This window comes from Phyllostomus discolor, chromosome 10, assembly GCF_004126475.2.
Source record: "Phyllostomus discolor isolate MPI-MPIP mPhyDis1 chromosome 10, mPhyDis1.pri.v3, whole genome shotgun sequence".
In the NCBI taxonomy this organism is placed as follows: domain Eukaryota; kingdom Metazoa; phylum Chordata; class Mammalia; order Chiroptera; family Phyllostomidae; genus Phyllostomus; species Phyllostomus discolor.
Window position 1 is genome coordinate 53776594 of NC_040912.2, and position 20719 is coordinate 53797312.

At 37.1% G+C, this 20719-nt stretch overlaps 1 protein-coding gene and 1 long non-coding RNA gene across 2 annotated transcripts in view; both read left to right on the forward strand.

The window, feature by feature from the left end:
- Positions 1-20719, forward strand: part of SUGCT (succinyl-CoA:glutarate-CoA transferase) — a 996774-nt gene that overhangs the window by 252994 nt on the left and 723061 nt on the right.
- Positions 8911-10515, forward strand: LOC118497133. The gene is made up of 2 exons (XR_004899678.1): positions 8911-9750; positions 9941-10515. It is a non-coding gene; the product is annotated as an uncharacterized LOC118497133 (long non-coding RNA).

The following is a 20719-nucleotide window of genomic DNA, read 5'->3' on the forward strand; positions in this document are numbered from 1 at the left end:
TATAATTTATCTTGAATAATGAAGTGAATTTTACTGTAGTCATTTTAGTCCTAGTGATCTTTTTTTAAAACATTTTTATTGGTGTTCAAGTACAGTTTTCTGCCTCCCCCCCCAACTTCTCCCCACCACCCCAGCTCTCCCCACCTCCTTCCCTTGTTTCTAGCACCCCCCCCCCTTGTTATTGTCCATGTGTCCTTTATAATTGTTCCTGCAAACCGTAGTGCTCTTAACAGAACACATAGAAGTCAGTATTTTTTATTGGCCAGGAAATCCATCAACACTGCTAATCACCCTTTCAGTTTTAAGATCATGATTTCTTTGGGCAAAAGTGGTTTCATTTTAATTTTTAATACATTTTTGAGGAAAGTGGTGACTCAATGTGATTCTAGAATTCTTTATTTCCATTTATGGTATCTTTACACCTGAAGCATTAGTATGATTTTTCTGTACAACTATGATTTCTCTTTTTAACACATTTAGTTAATCTTTTGACATAATTACAGTTATGGAGACATTTTCTTTAGTTCCCTCTTTTCTCTCACAGTGGTTTTCTGATCACCATAGTAACATTTTGCTTGCCACCTTCTTAGCTCTTTGTGTTTGTCTCTGCACTTCTAGATAAACCTACCTCACATCACAAAGGCTCTACATTTAGACTAGTTAGAGATCATAAAATTCAGCCTTCTCATTTTTCAGATAAGAAATCTGATATTTAGATTGATTAGATGGACTCTACTCTGATCTTCTGCCTCCTGTGGAATGTTCTTTCAGATGTAGGTACCTTTGACAGTAGAGTTGTGATTCCAATTTCCTCCTTCAACTCCACCCCATACCCACACCACTAAACTTGTGTCCTAGCTAAGGGGGTGTCATCAACTGATTTATGTTCATCATTGATAATGGAAATCTCTCTCAATGGCATTTTAACAGAAGACAATATTGGAATCCATGGGAATTCATCTCAAATTTCATCTTAAATAATGGAAGTATAGGCTTAGTTTTCAATGTGTATGGAGAAAGCATTTATGAGTTGCAAGGCTTTCAGTGCAATTCCAAATCATATTGCATTAGGAAGGGTTCATGCGTATGTTCAAGAACAAGTTTCATAGTTTGTTTTTTGCTATTTAAAATATGATATATTTTTTATGTTTCTAAAAATATATTTTATAGATGATGCCATTACAGTTGTCCCATTCCCCCCCTTCATTCCCTCCACCCTGCACACCCTCTCCCACCCACTTTCCCACACTTTAGTTTATGTCCATGTGTCATAAGTTCTTTAGCTTCTACATTTCTCATACTGTTCTTACCCTCCCCCTGTCTATTTTATACCTACCATCTGTGCTACTTATTCTCTGTACCTTCCCCCTCACCTTTTCTCCCACTCCCCTGTTGCTAACCCTCCATGTGATCTCCATTTCTCTGGTTCTGTTCCTATTCTAGTTGATTGCTTAGTTTTTGTTTTTGTTTTAGGTGTGGTTGTTAATAATTGTGAGTTTGCTGTCCTTTTACTATACATGATTTTTATCTTCTTTTTCTTAGATAAGTCCCTTTAACATTTCATAAAATAAGGGCTTGGTGATGATGAATTCCTTTAACTTGACCTTATCTGAGAAGCACTGTATCTCCCCTTCCATTCTAAGTGAAAGCTTTGCTGGATAGAGCCATCTTGGATGTAGGTCCTTGCCTTTCATGACTTGGAATACTTCTTTCCAGCCCCTTCATGCCTATAAGGTCTCTTTTGAGAAATCAGCTGACAGTCTGGTGGGAACTCCCTTGTAGGTAACTGTCTCCTTTTCTCTTGCTGCTTTTAAGATTCTCTCCTTCATTTTAGTCTTGGGTAACGTAATTATGATGTGCCTTGGTGTGTGCTTCCTTGGGTCCAACTTCTTTGGGACTCTTTGAGCTTCCTGGAGTTCCTGGAAGTCTATTTCCTTTGCCAGAATGAGGAAGTTCTCCTTCGTTATTTGTTCAAACAATTTTTCCACTTGTTGGTCTTCCTCTTCCCCTTCTGGTACCCCTATAATTTGGATGTTGGAATGTTAAAAGGTGTCCTGGAGGTTCCTAAGCTTCTCCTCATTTTTTTGAATTCTTATTTCTCCATTCTTTTCTGTGTGGTTGTTTCTTTCTTCCTTCTGGTCCACTCTATTGATTTGAGTCCCAGTTTCCTTTGCTTCACTATTGGTTCCCTGTGCATTTTCCTTCATTTCTCTTATCATAGCCTTCATTTTTTCATCTAATTTGTGACCAAATTCAACCAATTCTGTGAGCATCCTGATCCACCAGTACTTGGAATTGTGCATCTGATAGGTTGGCTATCTCTTGGTTGCTTAAAAGTTTTGGATCTGAGGCTTTGATTTATACTTCCGTTTGAGCCATTTTTTGGGGTAGGGGGCGGGTCTGGTTGCACCTGGTAAGTAGTGAGGAGCAGAGCCTTAGGTGTTCTCCAGGGCAGGGCAACCCAGTTGCTGTGTTGTGATGTAGTATGTGGGGGTGGGATCCGAGAGGAAACAGTGGTGCTTGCTCCTCTCTCCGTCAGATTTCAGTCCCTTCCGCTGCTTTCTCCAGGCTAACTGGGCCTTTCTGGTGCTAATTCCTGTGTGAGTGGGATTGTGTAGTTCTAGGACCCCGTGGGTCTCTCCAACAAACTCTCCTGTGAGGCTGGGAGTCTATCCCTGCACCTCAACCCCCACAGGTGTTTTCAATCAGTGTCCTGAGGTTCTGTTTCCTGGCGCTGGACCCTGGGTTGCTGGGTCTGTCTCACTGCCCAATTTTGCCTGTTTTATCTGTGCGTGAATGTGGTCTGGACAGCCAGATGCCTTTTGCTCAGTGCCTCACTTCACAGTTGCTGCCTCACTGGGTGTGCCAGCCACCTGGCCTGCTGTGGGCTTGTGCTTGGGATGCCTTATGCGCCAGGGAAGCATTACATGTACAGTGCTACCTCTTTTTGTGTTGTGACCTCTCTCCACCCGGCTGCCTGATTCCACCCCTTCTACCAGTCTGGATGAATGTGTATATTTGAACTTCTTGGTTGTCCAACTTCCATACAGTTCAATTTCTGTCAGATCTGGTTGTTATCTTGTTTCTAAATTGTTGCTGACCTTATTTTGGTTGTGTGAGGAGGTACAGTGTGTCTACCTATACCTCCATCTTGGCCACAAGTCTTATAAGTTTTGTATAGACCTCAGTTTTCCATCCTAAGTGTTTGCACCAGACCTCTGTCATTTTGAGTGTGTTCTCACTTATTTTATTGTGATGTGATATGAAAAGAAATGTACAGTCTCTGGTTTTTCTTTTTTTTTTTTTTAAGATTTTATTTATTTATTTTTTGAGAGAGAGAGAGAGAGAGAGAGAGAGAGAGAGAGAGAGAGAGAGAGAGAGAGAGAGAAACATCAATGTGCGGTTGCTGGGGGTTATGGCCTGCAACCCAGGAATGTACCCTGGCTGGGAATCGAACCTGGGACACTTTGGTTCCCAGCCCACGCTCAATCCACTGAGCTACGCCAGCCAGGGCTGGTTTTTCTAATTGTAGTTAAAAGATATCAGAGTCTCAAACTGATGGTAACCAGAGGGGAGGTGGGAGGGGATAATGGGTAAAAAGAGGGAAGGGTTTTCCAGAGCATCTGTAAAAGGCACATGGACAAAACCAAAGGGAGGTAGGATTGAGGGTGGGAGGTGTGGGGATAGATGGGGTGAGAGGGAGTGGTGAGGAGAAAATTGAGTCAACTGTACTTGAACAAAAATAAAAAATGTTATAATCAAGACCCTGGTGGTCTCAGGAACTAGTTAAGATGCCCAGCCCACTCTCCTCAATTGTTGTTCAACCCTATATGAAAGATCATAGACCTTAAATGCATGGAATATCAGTTTCTGAAAAATAGCTATTCTTAAATGTCTTCATATATCATTTACATGCAATTCTTTTTATCTACTTTTATGAATTTTTCCCATAGTAGAAACTTTTAATTAAAACTTTATCTATATGTATATTTATTTTTGGTGTTTTTAATTGAATTTATTGTGGTTACATTGGTTAATAAAATTACATAGGTTTAAGGGGTACGATTATATAGTACATTATCTGTAGATTGTATTGTATGTTCCCTACCACAAGTCAAGTCTCCTTCCATCACCATTTATTCCCCCTTGTACCTTCTTCTGCCTCCCTCACTGCTTTCCCTCTGGTAATCACCATACTGTTGTCTGTGTCTATGAGGTTTTTTTTTTTTCTGCTTAATCCCTTCACCTTTTTCATCCAACCCCACAACTCCTACCCCTCTAACAGCTATCAGTGTGTCTATTTCTATTTTGTTAGTTTATTTTATTCATTAGATTTCACATATGAGTAAAATCATACTGAATTTATCTTTCTCTCGCTTACTTCATGTGACATAATGCTCTCCAGGTCCATGCTGTTGGAAAGGATAAGATGTCCTTTTTTTCAGGCTGAGTAGTATTCCACTGTGTAAATGTAGCACAGCTTTTTAATCTGCTTATCCACTGATGGACACTTGGGCAACTTCCAAATCTTAGCTATTGTAAATAATGCTGCAGTGAACATAGGGATGTATGCATTCTTTCAAATTAGTGTTTCAGGTTTCTTCAGATATATTTCCAGAAGTTGAATCACTAGGTCATAAGGCAGTTCCATTTTTAGTGTAATTTTTTGAAATCCTCACCTGAGGACATTTTTCATTTCAGAGAGAGAGAGCGAGAGACAGAGAGAGAGACACAGAGGCAGACAGAGAGAGACAGACTGTTACTTTCCACACACATCCTGACTAGGGATTAAACCTGGAACCTAGGCATGGGCCCTGATTGGGATTCAACCTGCAGCCTTTCGGTGCACATTCTGTTCCAACCAACTGAGCCACATCGGTCAGTAAATGAATGGATCAAAAAACTATGGTACATTTTTAATTTTTTGAGGTACCTCCACACTGCTTTTCACTGTGGCTGTACCAATCTGCATTTCTCATAACAGTGCATGATGGTTCCCTTTTGATTTATTGATGATAGCCATTGTGATAATTGTTTGGGAATATCTCATTGTGGTTTTAATTTGCATTTCTCTGATGAACAGTGATGTTGAACATCTTTTTATATATCTGTTGGCCATCTATATGTCCTCTTTGGAAAGGTGCTTATTCAGATCCTTTGCCCATTTTTAAATTAAATTTTTTATGTGTGTTGAATTTTATAAGTTCTTTTAAAACTCTGAATATTTACCCACTATCAAATGTATCATTGGAAATTATATTCTCCAATTCAATGGATTGTCTTTCAATTTGTTGGTGGTTTCCTTTGCTGTGCAAAAACTTTTTAGTTTGATGTAGTCCCATTTGTTTATTATTTATTTATTTATTTTTGTTTCCTTGCCCAAGGAGATATGTCAGAAAAAAATATTGGTATGAGAAATGTCTGAGATTTTACTGTTACTGTTAGGATTTTTATGGTTTCAGTTCTAACATTTAAGTCTTTATTCCATTTTGAGTTTATTCTCATGAATAGTGTAAGAAGGTGATCTTGTTTCATTTTTTGCATGCTATCTGTCTAAGTTCCCCAACACCTTTTATTGAATAAACTGTCTGTGCCCCATGGTATGTTATAGCTTCCTTTGTCAAATATTAGTTGACCCTATGGGTGTGGGTTTATTTGAGGGTTCTTTATTCTGTTCTATTAATCTGTATGTCTAGATTTTATGCCAATACCATGCTGTTTTGATCACTGTGGTTTTATAGTATAGTTTGCTATTAGATAGCATGATTCCTTTAACTTTGTTTTTCTTTCTCAAGATTGCTGCTGGTACTTGGGGTCCATATAAAATTTTGGAACATTTGCTTTAGTTCTGTGAATACACCTATAGTATTTTGATTGTAATTGTGTTGAATCTATACATTGTTTTTGGTAGTATGGAGATTTTAATGATGTTAAGTTTTTCTATTCATGAACCTGGTATAAGCTTCCATATTTTTTTTGTCTTTTTCTTCAGTTTCTTTCTTTAGTGCCTTATAATGTATAGATCTTTTACCTCCTAAGGGAAACTCTTAGTTTTTTCCTGTTGAGTATGTTGTTAGCTCTGGGTTTGTTATGTAGGAGAAAGGGAAAGGTGTGGGTGCTTCAGAGAGACAGAGTGCCTGGGGAAAGGAGGCAGTGGGAAAGATATGGGCATGCTCAAAGAGAGAATGTGCACAGTGTCCTCTGTCCTAAGGGATTTTGTCCCCTCTCTAATAGCGGGGATCTTAAGGGAGTTCCTAGGGGAGGATCTCAATATAATATCCATCAACTTTTCCATGTGTATCCTTTCAGGGTTGTGGTCTTTACTGATTGGTTGGTGCTAGGGGAGGGGTTCATTAGTCATTGTATCTGGCTCTGATGTTAGCCATTGCACCCTTCTGTCTGGTTTTGCTGCTTTTCTGGGTCTGGAGCTGAAACACAGTTGAGGCCTAAATGTCATCTCTAGTTTGACTAAAAACTCTATCTCTGGTCAACAGACTCAAGGCTTTGTTCTTAAGTTTCTATGATGTAGCCCAGAACCTTATTGTCCTGAGGGTTTAATGCTTTATGGAGTAGTCATGCAAGGTCTTGCATAGCAGTACTATGATGCTATTCTCTGGCCTCCTTGTTTTTCCTCTGAGGGATGCTATTGCATGACTAGCAACATGCCAGGGGAAGAAAGGTCAAGGTAGGATTTAAACCACAGGACCAGAGACATGAAACTTCAGGGGATCTAAACCACATGATCAGTGATATGCTAAGAAAGGTGACCCTGTGGATGAGGTCCCACCCTACAATTGCCCATTGCTTTCTGGTCTGGTGACCGTTTGTATTTGGTTTATCATTCCTTTCTGCTCATATCTTTCTAACTGCCTACTGCAGTTTGTGTTGATAAGATCATTTCTCTCTGAGTCTATACTACCTTAGTGATCTCACAGAATTTCATGTGTTCCTTCAGTTATAACATTACTCCCATGGTCAGTATAAACTGTCCAAGAGACCAATCCAGAGAATGAGACTATAACTGCAACTGTCTCCTTCCCTAAAAAGATGACTACAACTAATGCCATCATTCATTACATATTTGTCTCAATCACTACCAGGACTCTGAATCTTCTAGGCCATCTATTATCATATGGACAATTAATCCCAGTGGCTTTATTCATTTCTTCCTTTGACCCAGTCATTTCTTCTCTCATCAGTCTTGGTGGCTCTGAAGTTTATTTAGAGAACCTAAGCAACAGCCTGGACTCTTATTAACCTTCCATCACTTTTAATGATCTTTTCTTGTTTCACTTGGATCCCACTCAGGTGTTTCTCAAACTTTAACATGCACATGAATCATTTAGAGATCTTGTTAAGACATACCTTCTGATTCCAGATGATGTTGATGCTGCACTGTAAGTAATAAAGTTCTAGACTTCATTATTATCCATGACAGTACCACCTTTTTTGTGTTCATCTGACAAATCCCCATATTGATTAGATAACACTTTATGTATCCATGCCTGCACTCAAGGAATGAATATGGGTAGAAGAAAACATAACTATAGCCTAACTCTGAATTTATGGCTGCCTCTCTCAAATTTTTCTCTCTCAGCTTTACCCAGAAATCCTGCCACAGATATTTACATATTACCTCTGAGATAACTATTTCACATCTTCTATCTTCTCAAATCTTTCCCTTCTCACCTTATCTTTAGCCAAAGACTTTGCTTCTTATTTCACTCAAAATTGATGGAATCAGAAGAGAACTACTATATCTTTTCTTTACCATATCTTTCAAACTCCTACATGTGCATCCATATGTACTTCATGTCATTCCATTTTATCACAACTGATGACTTGTTCCTTTCCACATTTTTCCTATTCAGTGACATTGCTCTTGCACTTTATTTTGTCTGTCACTTAGATTATCTGTCAATGGACAAACATGTGATTATATCTTTTGCCTTAAAAAAACCCAGAAACTTTCCTTGGATTCCCAGGGCATGTCTTTGTCCATCTTTATCCCTTTTCTCCATGTTCAAATATTACAGAACTCCTCAAGAGAGTTTTAGGTAGTGTCTTCTAGAAAGAAGAATCTACCATTTATACTACAGTGCCATTTGTGCCTTATAGGCAAAGAGATTTCACAGCACTCTGAGGCCTTAAGAGTTTGGGTGCCTGGAACAGCTAGAAGGAAGTTGGCTTGCTGAGCAGTTCTTAATGATTAAGAATACTCTTTTTGTGCATTTTCTTTTTCTCTTTTTTAAAGATTTTATTTATTTATTTTTAGAGAGAAGGGAAAGGAGGAAGAAAGAGAGGGAGAAGGACATTGATTAGTTGCCTCTTACATGCCCCCAACTAGGGACCTGGCCTGCAACCCAGGCATGTGCCCTGACAGGGAATTGAACTGACAATCTTTTGGTTCACAGGCTGGCATTCAATCTGCTGAGCCACACAGCCAGAGCTGTACTTTTTCTTGAGCCCTCCAAGTGGAATTATCCCAATGGCCTGATAATTCACATGGTGATTCTTTTAACTTTTATTTTTCCTGGAGTAGCTTTTAATTCAAGGAAAGTATTCAGATGATTAAATAAAATCATGTCTCCCCTTCTTCATTTGGCCTCCTTCAAGCAAAGAGTGGAGCAGGAAGCTGTGCTATGTTATTTCTGGTAGGGACTTTATTCTGTATATTTAACTTGGCACAAGCAGAGACTACTCAGACAGGTGGTAAATTCCAAGTTTGAAGAGATGCAACACTTAGCTATCATTCCTTAGAAAATGTCAAAATGCTGTTAAGTCATAGCATATTAAGTAATCTTGGGAACTGTTTAAAAACCTATGTTAAGGAACTTTCAATAAGTCAAGATGTAAATGGTATACATGTCTGTTTTTCTTTTTTTTGGTGATTAAAGCATTCACTAAAGGTTTTTTTTTTCCACCATAACCTAAATCCTAAATCTAACCTTAAATCTAACCAAAACCTAACCCTTACCTTAAACATAAATCTTACCTTAGCTTTTAATCAACTCTTATGTTAATCCTAAACTTAATTTAAACACAAACCCTAAATTCAATGCTAACTCTAACCCTAATGCAAACTTGAACAACTCTAGTCAAAACCTAACCCTAGCCCTAATCCTAAATGAATCTTAACCTAGCCATTAACCAAATGCTAAACATAAATCTAATTCTAATTTAAAAACAAACCCTAAACTTGAAGTTAACTCCAACACTAACCTTGAACTTAACCATAAACTCAACTCTAACCCTAAATCTAAAGCATCCTTAAACCTGCCTCTTTACCTAAACTTAACACTAATTTAAACCCAAGTAATAAACTCAAGTCTAACTCTCACCCTAACCCTATCCCTAATTATAAACTCAACGCTAATCACAACTCTAACTCTAATTCTAACTCAAATCATAACTATTACACAAAACCTAACTCAAAATGAAACCTAGCACTCACCTAAACCTAAACCTAAACCTAACCCTTATAATAAAGCTAGACCTAACCCTAATTTAAAATCACATCCTAACCTCAACGTTAACTCAAATCCTTATGCTAACCCTAATCATCAACTCAATGCTAACCTCAACCTAAACCTTAACTCTTATCCTAACCCTTACCTCACTTTAACTCAAAATAGAACCCTAACCTTAACCCTAACCCTAAACTGAACTCTAACCCTCACCCTTACTCTCATTCTTCTTCAACCTTAGCTCTAATAAACCCAAACTTAAGTTTGAAAGTACAGTTTAAAGGTGCATATGGCCCTGGCTGGTGTAGCTCAGTGGATTGAGTGCGGGCTGCGAACCAAAGTGTTGCAGGTTCGATTCCCAGTCAGGGTACATGCCTGGGTTGCAGGCCATGACCCCCAGCAACCGCACATTGATGTTTCTCTCTCTCTAAAAATAAATAAATAAAATCTTTAAAAAAATATTTAAAAAAAAGATGCATATGATGATGTTGTATATTTAACTTCATGCATTGGTTAGCAACAGTAATAATATCTTGCTGGCTTCCATTGAACATGTAGTATGCAACTGATATAAAATATACATATATATGTATATATATATACATATACACACATTTTTCTCATTTTATTTTGATGAAAGGACACCTGGCGTGATTGAGCAACTTTCTTATGACCACAGCTAGGAATTCAGAGAACCTGAATGGGAATGATGATTTTAAAATTTCAAAACATGTTTCCTTTCTCTGTATATCCAAACTAGTCATTATTTTTTTGTTCTTGATACATTGTTGATACCTGTCTTTTAATTTCTTAGGTAGATGATGGAATTATTCTAATCTATTTCCGTCATTTCTTTGACAAATGATCTATATTTTGTTATAGTTCTAGATGACACCAAACCTAATGAATGACCTTATTATAAAAGAATATTTGAATTCTGAGCTATAGGGCAATTATAGGTTTCCCTCTACCATGTTTTCAATTCATGCTTTTGCAGGGCTCTTGATAAAATAAATAAACAACAATTTCTTGAACTCCCAATGCAGTTTTAGTTCCTGAAAGCTTCCAGTTGAGGAAGAACCAGACCCTTGATTTCTAGAAACTCAGAGACAATATAGCAGGCACAGCTAGAAGAGTTTGAGCTTTGAGGTCAGACAGACCTGGGATCATAACTTTACCACTTATTGGCTGTGAAATCTTGGACAAGTCTTTTACTATTCCTAAGGTTAGTTGCTTCCTATCCAATAAAGTAATAATGATAGTCATGTTTTTGTTTAATGGAGGAATTAAATGAGATAGTATGTGCTAAGTGTTCTGCATAATACCCACGTCTAATAAATAAGAGGTGGCTTGTGTTATTATTTCTGTAGTTAAACTAATAATTATAACTTTGTATAATTGTTACAGGAAAATATGAAATAGTCTTTATGACTCCTTATGAAAACCATCATGGCAGCTTAGGGGAGGAATAAATAAAGATATTACATGCTATGGAACTTTTCTGTTTTAAAAATCTGTTCTCAGATCTTTTTCAGAAATTGTAGTATTGAGCCATTGCCCAAATATAGCATTACTTAAAGGAATAAAGTTTGAGGAGAATCAACCAGGGGTGTCCAACCCACAGCCCAGGGTGGCTATGAAGGTGGCTCAACACAAAATCTTATATTTATTTAAACCTTTTTTGTTTTGCTCATCAGTTTTCCTTAGTGGTTGTGTATTTAATGTGTGGCCCAAGATAACTCTTCTTCTTCTAGTGTGGTCCAGATATGCCAAAAGGTTGGACACCCCTGGTCCAGTTTACTGAAATATTTAGTTAATTGAGATTTAGTATAAATTCACACTTAACCAAATGAAACATGACAGAAATGATTTTCAGAAGTAACTTCTGAGAAGCAAATAAGATGGGAACCTATCTCTAGAAAAAAACACATACCCACCCTTTTGATAGACAAAAATTATGGAGATTTCTTTGTCAGTTTTAAAAAGTGAGAGGAATATAGAACATCTTTAAACATCTGCTCGTATATTCTTAAGATTGAAATGAACTTTGATAATGATATTTATTGGGAACAAAAGTGTGCGTGATAGCAAATACATTAGTGGTTTTTTTTGGGAGGGTGTAAATTAAGGCCAAAAGTGTCTGAATCTCTCCTCCCCCTTCCGTTTTGATGAGGTAGATTTTATGTATTATTTTAAAGATGTTATTTTTATTTATTTTTAGAGAGAGGGAAGGGAGGGAGAATGAGAGGGAAAGAAATATCAATGTGTGGTTGCCTCTCTCACGGCCCCCACTGGAGACCTGGCCCCCAACCTAGGCATGTACCCTGACTGGGAATCGAACCGGTGACACTTTGGTTCACAGCCTGTGCTCAATCCACTGAGCTATACCAACCAGGGCCTGTATTTTTAAAATTTTTAAAAAATTGTCGTTCAAGTACAGTTGTCTCTATTTTCACCCTACCGTGGCCCCCTGCCCCACCCATCCCCACCTCCCACTTTGAACCTACCCTCTTTGGCTTTGTCCATATATCCTTTATACCTGTTCCTTGATAGACCTTAGCCTAATTTCCCCCATTATCCTTCTCCCCATTCCGCTCTGGTTACTGTCAGTTTGTCCTTTATTTCAGTGTTTCTGGTTATATTTTGCTTGTTTGTTTCTTTTATTGATTAAGTTCCACTTATATGTGAAATCATATGGTGTTTGCCTTTCACCACCTGGCTTATTCCACTTAACATAATGATCTCCAGTTTCATCTATGCTGTTGTGAAGGGTAGGGGCTCCTTCTTTCTTTTTGCTGCATAGTATTTCATTATGTACATGTACCATAGTTGTTATATCCACTCCTTTAGTGGTGGGCATTTAGGTTGCTTCCAGCACTTGGCTGTTGTAAATTGTGCTGCTATACCACAGAAATACAAAGGATTGTAAGACATTACTATGAACAACTTTATGCCAAGAAATTTGAAAACCTAGGTGAAGTGGATAAATTTCTAGAAAAATATAAATCCCAGCACTGAATGAAGAAGAAGCAGAAAGCCTGAATAGACCCATAACAGCTAGTGAAATCAAAGCAATAATAAAAAAAATTCCCAGCACACAAAAGCACTGGACCAGATGGTTTCATAGGAGAATTTTACAAAACATTTAAGGAAGAGCTAACCCCTATCCTTCTCAGACTACTGCAAAAAAATCCAAGAAGAGGGAAGACTCCCAAACTGTTTTTATGAAGCCAGCATCATCCTAATTATGTATTTGTTTTAAAGCTTATGTGTGCCTTGAACCTTATAAATTTGGGATTCTTGTTAAAACAAAAACAAAACTATTTGAAGATACAGGTTAGTTTGAAGCAGTTGTCTAGGACTTTGCATACTCCTAAGAATGTAGGTAATTTGGCAGTCAAAAAGACAGATAAAATTATGGCAGAAATGCCACCTACTGACGTAATAGTTGCCACCCTGGGCTTCTGAAAAAAAGTTCAGCTTTCTTTGATTTTAAATAAAATCCTTAAATTTAAAATAAATTAGGCAATATGATTTTTTAAGGAGAACACATTGCACAAAGAATAAATATACTTATGACTTTTTAGAAACTATTGTGATATTTAAAATATTAGAATTGCCTCCAATTGACAAATTGGCCATTTTAATGCATTTCACTAAGAGGTAAAATAGAAGGAGACATAAAAGGAAAGGCAAGTTATCTTAGGGAAATACACTCTTATCAGCTTCTTTTGAATTCTCAATTTTCTCACTATGTAAGCAGAATTCATGGAGTGTTATGTTGTTTATGTATCAAATTTGGCTAAAGTTTTCCACAAGAATCAAATGTTATTAGGAATGTTCAATTAAATAATAATACTCAATAATATGTTATTATTCATTAAAATAATCATTATAGTTAATATTTACTGATGCTTATTATGTGTTGGTTATTAAACATTTAAAATATATTAATTCAATCCTCACACCAATCCTGTGAAATAGGTATAACTATTATTCTTACTTTCAGATGAAGAAATGGAGGCATGGAGAGGTACATTACTTGGCCAATGTCTCATTTAAGTGGTGTACCTGGAATTCCAACTGAGGCAGAGGGACTATACTGTATAAGCAGATGATGCAGTGCTGCGTACTTAAACTGATATGTTTAGTTTCATTTTCTAACTTTAACCAACTTTTGAGGAATGATTATGTGACATTTTTTTTTCTTTGTAATCTTCCCAGTAGGCTTTGCCAAGAGCAATTGAAGAAGTATAAGCAATTCTGTTGTTTACTCATTACAGCAATCCTTAATTAAAGCAAATTTCCTTTAGGAAATCAGATTGTACATCTCTTGAATAGTTTGATTGCATATGCTAAAATTGTATTCGAATCATAATTAAGTTATGGTGGAATCAGCTATCCCTTGCTCTTAATCTATGTAATGAGAAAAACAGTGTCCTTGAGCCATATAAGGAGCTTGGTATGATATTAGCTATTGCGAGGCTCATAATTTCCGGTTTTCAGACTACATTTCTTTGAAGTTGGTGGGCTGGGACAAGAGTTGGGGTGTGAAGGAGTATTTGAGGTAGGAGAAGGTATATTCAGGGAATGGGGTTAGGGACAGCCTTGGGAGAAACCCAGTAGGTGGATCTCAGAGTTTTCTAACCCCATTTTAACTAAAACAGCTCTACTTTTTTTAAAACGTGGGCTCCACCATGTAAAAATAATAAATTGTCCTAGATAATTGACTTGTAGTGAAGGATTCTGCTGGATAAGAAAGTGGGTGTTGTGTATGTTTGTGCTTTTGGCGAAAGAGAGACTGATCTTGCTAAATTTTCTTGCTAAATTTTGATGGCTCCTAGAACTGTGACCCAGAACCAAAGAGAGAGTTCTAATTTAGCTGAGCTGGAGGCCTTGGCAGGAGGAGTTTGTGTGGGGTCTAACAGAGCCTCTCTGGAAGAGCACACACATTACAACTAAGAGTTTGCCTGGTCACTCTGCATGGAGGTCAAGGCTCTTTGGCTCAAATCAATCACATAGGACTGGATCTGGAAACAGTAAGGTTTGGATGTATTTACACATCCAGTTCTGTTCTTAGGGGTGTGCAAGGCAAATGTTGAACTTCTGAGTAGGTGTGCTTAGTACTTATACAATACCCTGATTGCCCCCTGTTCAGATACAGGTTAACTGAGGGAGGAAAGAAACAGTTCTAATATGGTACAAATTATTATTATAATATACTTCAGTATTGGGCAAATAAAATAATAATGAAAGAAAATCTGAAAGATATGTTCTGAAGATAACTTGTATTGGTGAGTTGAGCAAATCATGCCTACCTGTAAATGTGGCTGTGAAGCATGTTCTTCTCCTATTTAAAAGATTTGCTTCTGGAATTTAGGAAAAGGAATTCTGGTATGGGGAGTCTGCTCAGACAGGATAGGGTAAGTATGCAGGCTGAGAGGGGCTAGTGAAATAGGAATATTTTTAAAAAATCATTTAATGTAATTTTAACCTTCAAATGATTATTTCATGGCTTCCTTATTCTCTGCACCCCCAGGATGTAAGGAGGTATGAAATGCTCTATTTTAAGTAGTCCAGGGAGAAGGGATTGCTAACATTTCTTGGAAGCTTGTTAGAAATAACAGATTCTAGTTTATTCTACTGAACCAGAATCTGCATTTTAACAGGATTCCTAGGATTCATTGTTATGTTAGATTTTGAGAAGCCCAGCTTTAAAGTACATGTGAAATCCTTTTGGTCATTGTATTATGAGTCCACTAGATGTCACTCTTGGAACCTGGTAATGAAATGGCATTTTTCATTGGGTACTTGAAAGAATCTGTGAATAAGATCACATTCTTAGGTGATTTCCTCCCTATCCTTAGAGTTACTGATATACATGTTGATTATTTAAGGTAAAACTGCTTTTCTCTTTAGAAGAGAGATCCTGGGAAAGAGTTTCATTTTGTTAAATCAGCACTTTTGCCTTCCTACCTTTCCATTCTTCAAGCCCCCTGTTGCTTGGGTTGTTCTGCTATTATATAACTTGAACACAGAGCTTGCTACAGTTGATCTGAGTGACTGGCTTACTGAGAAAACAGCATCCTGCTTAGCATAGTGACACAGAATAAATATACAAGTTTGATATCTGTAGAAATGATTGAGAGCAGATAGGAGCCAACGCTGTATCCTGAAATTAGCATCAACCTCTGTGTGGTTGTTGGAAGAAGTGCTGACCTTTCTAAATTCTTGGGATGTCTGAATGGTGATTTTATAAAGGAGATCCAGGCTGCTTTTGCTTAGAAAAAATGTCTCAAGTGTAATCTTACAGGGCATTAGTTTCAACCATGAAGATGAATATAAGGGCATTTTACAGGTAAAGTAAACTCCAGAGAGAGATGATGTACTTTCAGAGATATATGAAGCCCGCTAGCATAACTCCTGCTAACAACTGGTTAGGGCCGCATATTAGGAAAGAGTGGTGAAAAGGTCAAGTAAGGAGTATGCTTTAGAATATCCAATTTTACAGGTAAAAAAAAGTCCAATTTTTTCCCAAATGCCCAGCTTGAGAAGAGTTCTTGAAATAAATCAACATTTTACAAAAACTCTCCTTCCTCTCAATCTAATGTGTGTGTATGTTTTTTTTTAATTTATTTCAGTTAACAAAGCTAGCAAATAAGTCATAAAAGTTGCTGGTCTGTGTGTATGCTTGGGCGTGCTTTAAAAATGTGTATATTTCCTCTTCTTGGTGTGTGGGGGAGTGTTTAATTTAAAACATCACTAAATGAATGGAAGGTGTTTAATTTGATTGATTTTAGTCAAGTTAATATTCCTATTGATGTGAAAACAATATAGTTTTAGCTTGAACATAATTTTCCTTTGTTCAAAATAATTAAGATGGCTATCGTATTTACATCTAAGCTTTAGAGACCTCTTTGTAACATCATTTGTTATGATGTGATCCTGATGACCAGGAGCAGAATTAATTGTAAAACATTTTACTGAAAATAAATTTTATTTTTAAAAAGCAGTATCAAAGTTATGGAAAATAAGTCTAAAATTCTCATTTCCATTCCTAGCCAGTCTAAATGTCTGCTTCTGCAGTGATAGGATTTTGTGTCACCATCCCCTTTATTGTTGAATTTCCTTTCTTCCTTTCTTCTTAACTATTGCTGTCAGACTTCAGATGCTGCCTGATAGAGCAGCATACTTCTTAGATTATTTCAAGGCATGGGCTTTGGAGTCAGACCTTGTGCAAATTGCTTCATTCCACTGAGCCTGTTTTTTTATTTGTAAAGCAGAGATAGTCTACTTACCTCATTGGTGCTACTTATGATTCAGTAAGATTGTTGCTCTTCTCAGTTGTTATAACTCAGTCCACTAACAAACAGAGGAACCCTTGCACCTATACTTCTCTGTCAGAGGACAGCTGCAAGTCCAGGAGGCATCTTCCTTTCTTGCTGCCTGGAAAATGTGTATAATGAGGTCAGTTGATGGAGAGCAGATCAGTAAAATAGTAGAGGGGCAAAGAGAATGTTAATCCTAGGACTGCAACAAGGAGAGAAGTTTACCTTGCACTGATATTGGAATTCTCAATGAAAGCTTCCCTCACTGTTATAAAATGGTGATCAGATTCAATAGAATTGTTAGCTCTATTAGTATTGTCAATACAGACATATCTCAGGCTGGCTCATGATCCTGTTTGCCAATTTCAACATTGTTTGTAAATAGAAACAAATTCAGAGATTTAAACTGCCAAATCCCAATTGAATTTTTGCAATGTAAATGTTTAGATTACCAGGTGTTTATGTCTGTTCTGCTTTGGAATAAACTTTCTGATGTAAAGAGGACCTCTAGACTTTGAATATCTGCAACTCATACCTTGAAGGTCACTGGGACATTATCTGGTTAGGTCATGAAAACATTCTTGTAAGAGTCTTTGTAGTTCTTTTGTAAGCAGCCATATGCTTTTATTTGATAATAGCCTGCTGACCAAAAACAATGGAGATTTTGATGTAGCAGCAACTGAATTAATGTGCTGCCTCAAATGGAAGAGGATGAAAAAATTAAAGACTTATGAGCACTGTGTATCTTAAAAATCTACTTATTTTTCATACTAGATTTTGGAAGCTTCATTGGATATTTGTTTTTTTTTATAGTTAATTTTAATATATTTTTGATAATTGTTTAGAATATGTTTTGAAAAACCTTAAAAGGAGTGTAGATTGTTCTTTTTTTCCTACCATATCATTCTTGTTTCCATTGCAAGGAGTTAAGTCTGCAAGTTCAGTTCTAGTTCAAAGATGCTGGGGGTAGGGAACACAACTTATAATGGTGTTACTGTGTAGATTGTAAAAAGAATCTGGGGTTTGTTCAGCAAATATAATGGTGCATTGAGGAGGTGTGTTAATGTGGGGGGCAGAAAATGAGTTCTGTGTGTAGCAAATCTGTTAAGTGGCAGTTTAGAATTTAATCTTAAAATTGAGAGAAAGTTGGTAAGTGCAGAGGATGCATGAGACCCAGTTTAAGACTGCACTAGGTTGATGGTGGTGGAGTGTGGAAGGAGAACTGAAAGGAGAAGGGGATTGTGTGGTGTGTTAGATGATGATGGGGATGGAAAAATAATCTATCCATATAAACAGAAAATTGACGGCTTTGTAGAAAAGCAAAGGCCCAAGAATTTAAATGCATATTAGATGTATAAACTCCGGAAATATAAAAAGTAGTGTATAGAATGATTAGTAGCAAGTAAGGCTCCTGATTCCATTTTCTTTTTGTAGTCTTGGTAGAAGGAAAGAACTGGTAGCGACTAATGAAAATTTGTACTGCAGGGTTAAGAAATCTATAGGAATGTTTTGGACAGATGAATGGGTAATATAATTTTATACACAGATGATAAAATTAGAATAAGCATAATAAAAACAGTAAACAAAACTGTACAAAATAATGCTGGACAAAAAATTCTCTGTGGGTAAGAGAGACTCATGCTCAGTAATGAGAATATATTTAGGGACCCTATGGATCAGTAGCTTTTAAACTTTTTTCCTCATAATTTCTTTGAGAAACTGGTGAAAATATGGAATTCTTTCCCAGTAAAGTACACATACCTATATACATGCATGATTTTCCATGTGATTTCAGGGGTTTCTCAGACCACCTGGGACCCATCTCTGAACCCTAGGTTAAGATCCCCCACCAAAGACTGACTGAATAGGGTAAAGGTATTGAAATTTTATTGATAATGCTGGGAAATTAGGCCAAATAGTAGTTATGAGGGAAATCCTATGAGAGACAAGAAGATCTCATACTAATGTCTGCTTCATAGGGACAAGTTTCAGAATTAAGGAAGGAATGAAGTTACACTGGATTTAGGCCTAAGATTAGACTGAATTGGTGCAGGAAATTATCTGTGACCATTGTAGTAACGTTCACAAATGAATTACATTGAACCTTTGGAAGGGGATTAAAAGACAAAAAAAAAATCCTCATCACCTTACCATTGAGTTGTAGATAATGGAACTATGATCAAATCAATGTGTGTGTTAAGTGAAAATTGAAAGTAATATTTTAAAAAATTCTGTAAGTTGTAGGACTCTTGGAAGGCTTTAAACACATTAATGGAAGGGCAGAAAATATGTCACATATCAAAGAATAGGAGCATATATAAAAACTTTTGCCTCCTTCTCATGAAGTAAAAAAGCCTCAGACATACGGGAGGGGGGAGTAGGAAGAAGATTGTTCCAGTGAGAATAGGACAGGTGTCAAAGTGTGGCAGGTCAGGTGTAAATAAGAAGCCAGTTAGACAGTAAAGGAATTAAGAAACCACAAAAAACACTGCAATCCAGAAATGAAAGTTTTTTTTATACATGAAAGACAGAAATGGAACTGGAGCATCAATGGGACCTCTTGATGATCAGGGTGAAAAAGATGTACTCTCAAGGGAAAGAAAGAGATCTAGAAGCTCAATGAATTAATTCTCTGCTTTGGTCTTTGTGGAAAAATAGAAATTTCCACTGCCGTCCTGTCTTTGAAGCAAAGAAATAAGAGACGTGGTATTAGATCAAATACTGGTAAGGGAACAGGATTTCTACCTGATTGACATCCTGAAAATGAGTAAGCTGCTGAAATTTTATGGCATCTATAAGAATCTGAAGAAACCTAAGGGAAAAAGCTGACCAAAAATGTGAAGTCAGTTATTGAACATCATTATTAGTAAATTCCAACTCTTTTTTTAATTTTTAAAATTTATTTATTTTATTGTTGTTCAATAATAATCTCCATTTTACTCCACCACAGCCCTCCGCCCCACCTCCCATCCTCAAACCTAACCCCTTTAGCTTTGTCCATGTGTCCTTTAAAAATGTTCTTTGATGGCCCTTACCTTGTTTCCCCCCATTATCTTTCTCTCCCCTCCCCTCTGGTTACTGTCACTTTGTTCCTTATTTCAGTGTCTCTGGTTATATTTTGCTTGCCTGTTGTTTTTGTTGATTAGGATCAGCTTATGGATGAGATCATATGGTCTTGTGTTTCACCGCCTGTCTTATTTCACTTAGGATAATGCTCTCCAGTTCCAACCATGCTGTTGTGAAGGGTAGGAGCTCCTTCTTTCTTCCCGCTGCATACATTTCCATTGTGTAAATGTACCGTAGATATTTTATCCAGTCATTTGCTGGTGGGCATTTAGGTTGCTTCCGGCATTTGGCTATTGTAAATTGTGCTGCTATGAACATTGAGGTGCATAGGTTCTTTTGAATTGGTGTTTCAACATTCTTAGGTTATATTCACACAAGTGACATTGCTGGGTGAAACGGCAATTCTGTTTTTAGTTTTCTGAAGAAATTCCATACTGTTTTCCACAGTGGCTGCATCAGTCTGCATTCCCACCAACAGTGTACTAAGATTCCCTTTTCTCCATAAACTCTCCAGTACTTGTTTGTTGATTTGTTTATGATGGCCTTTCTGACTGGTATGAAGTGGTATCTCACTGCGGTTTTGAATTGCATCTCTCTGATGGCTAGTGATGCTGAGCAACTTTCCATGTTTTTGGGTACTCTGTTTGTTGTCCTTGGAGAAGTGCCTGTTCAAGTCCTTTGCCCATTTTTTTAATTGGGTTGTTTGTTTTCCTGGAGTGGAGTTGTATGAGTTCTTTATATATTTTGGAAATCAAACCCTTGTCCAAGGTATTACTTGCAAATATATTTTCCCATACAGTTGATTCCCTTTTCATTTTACTGCTCTTTTCTTTAGCCATACAGAAGCTTTTTATTTTG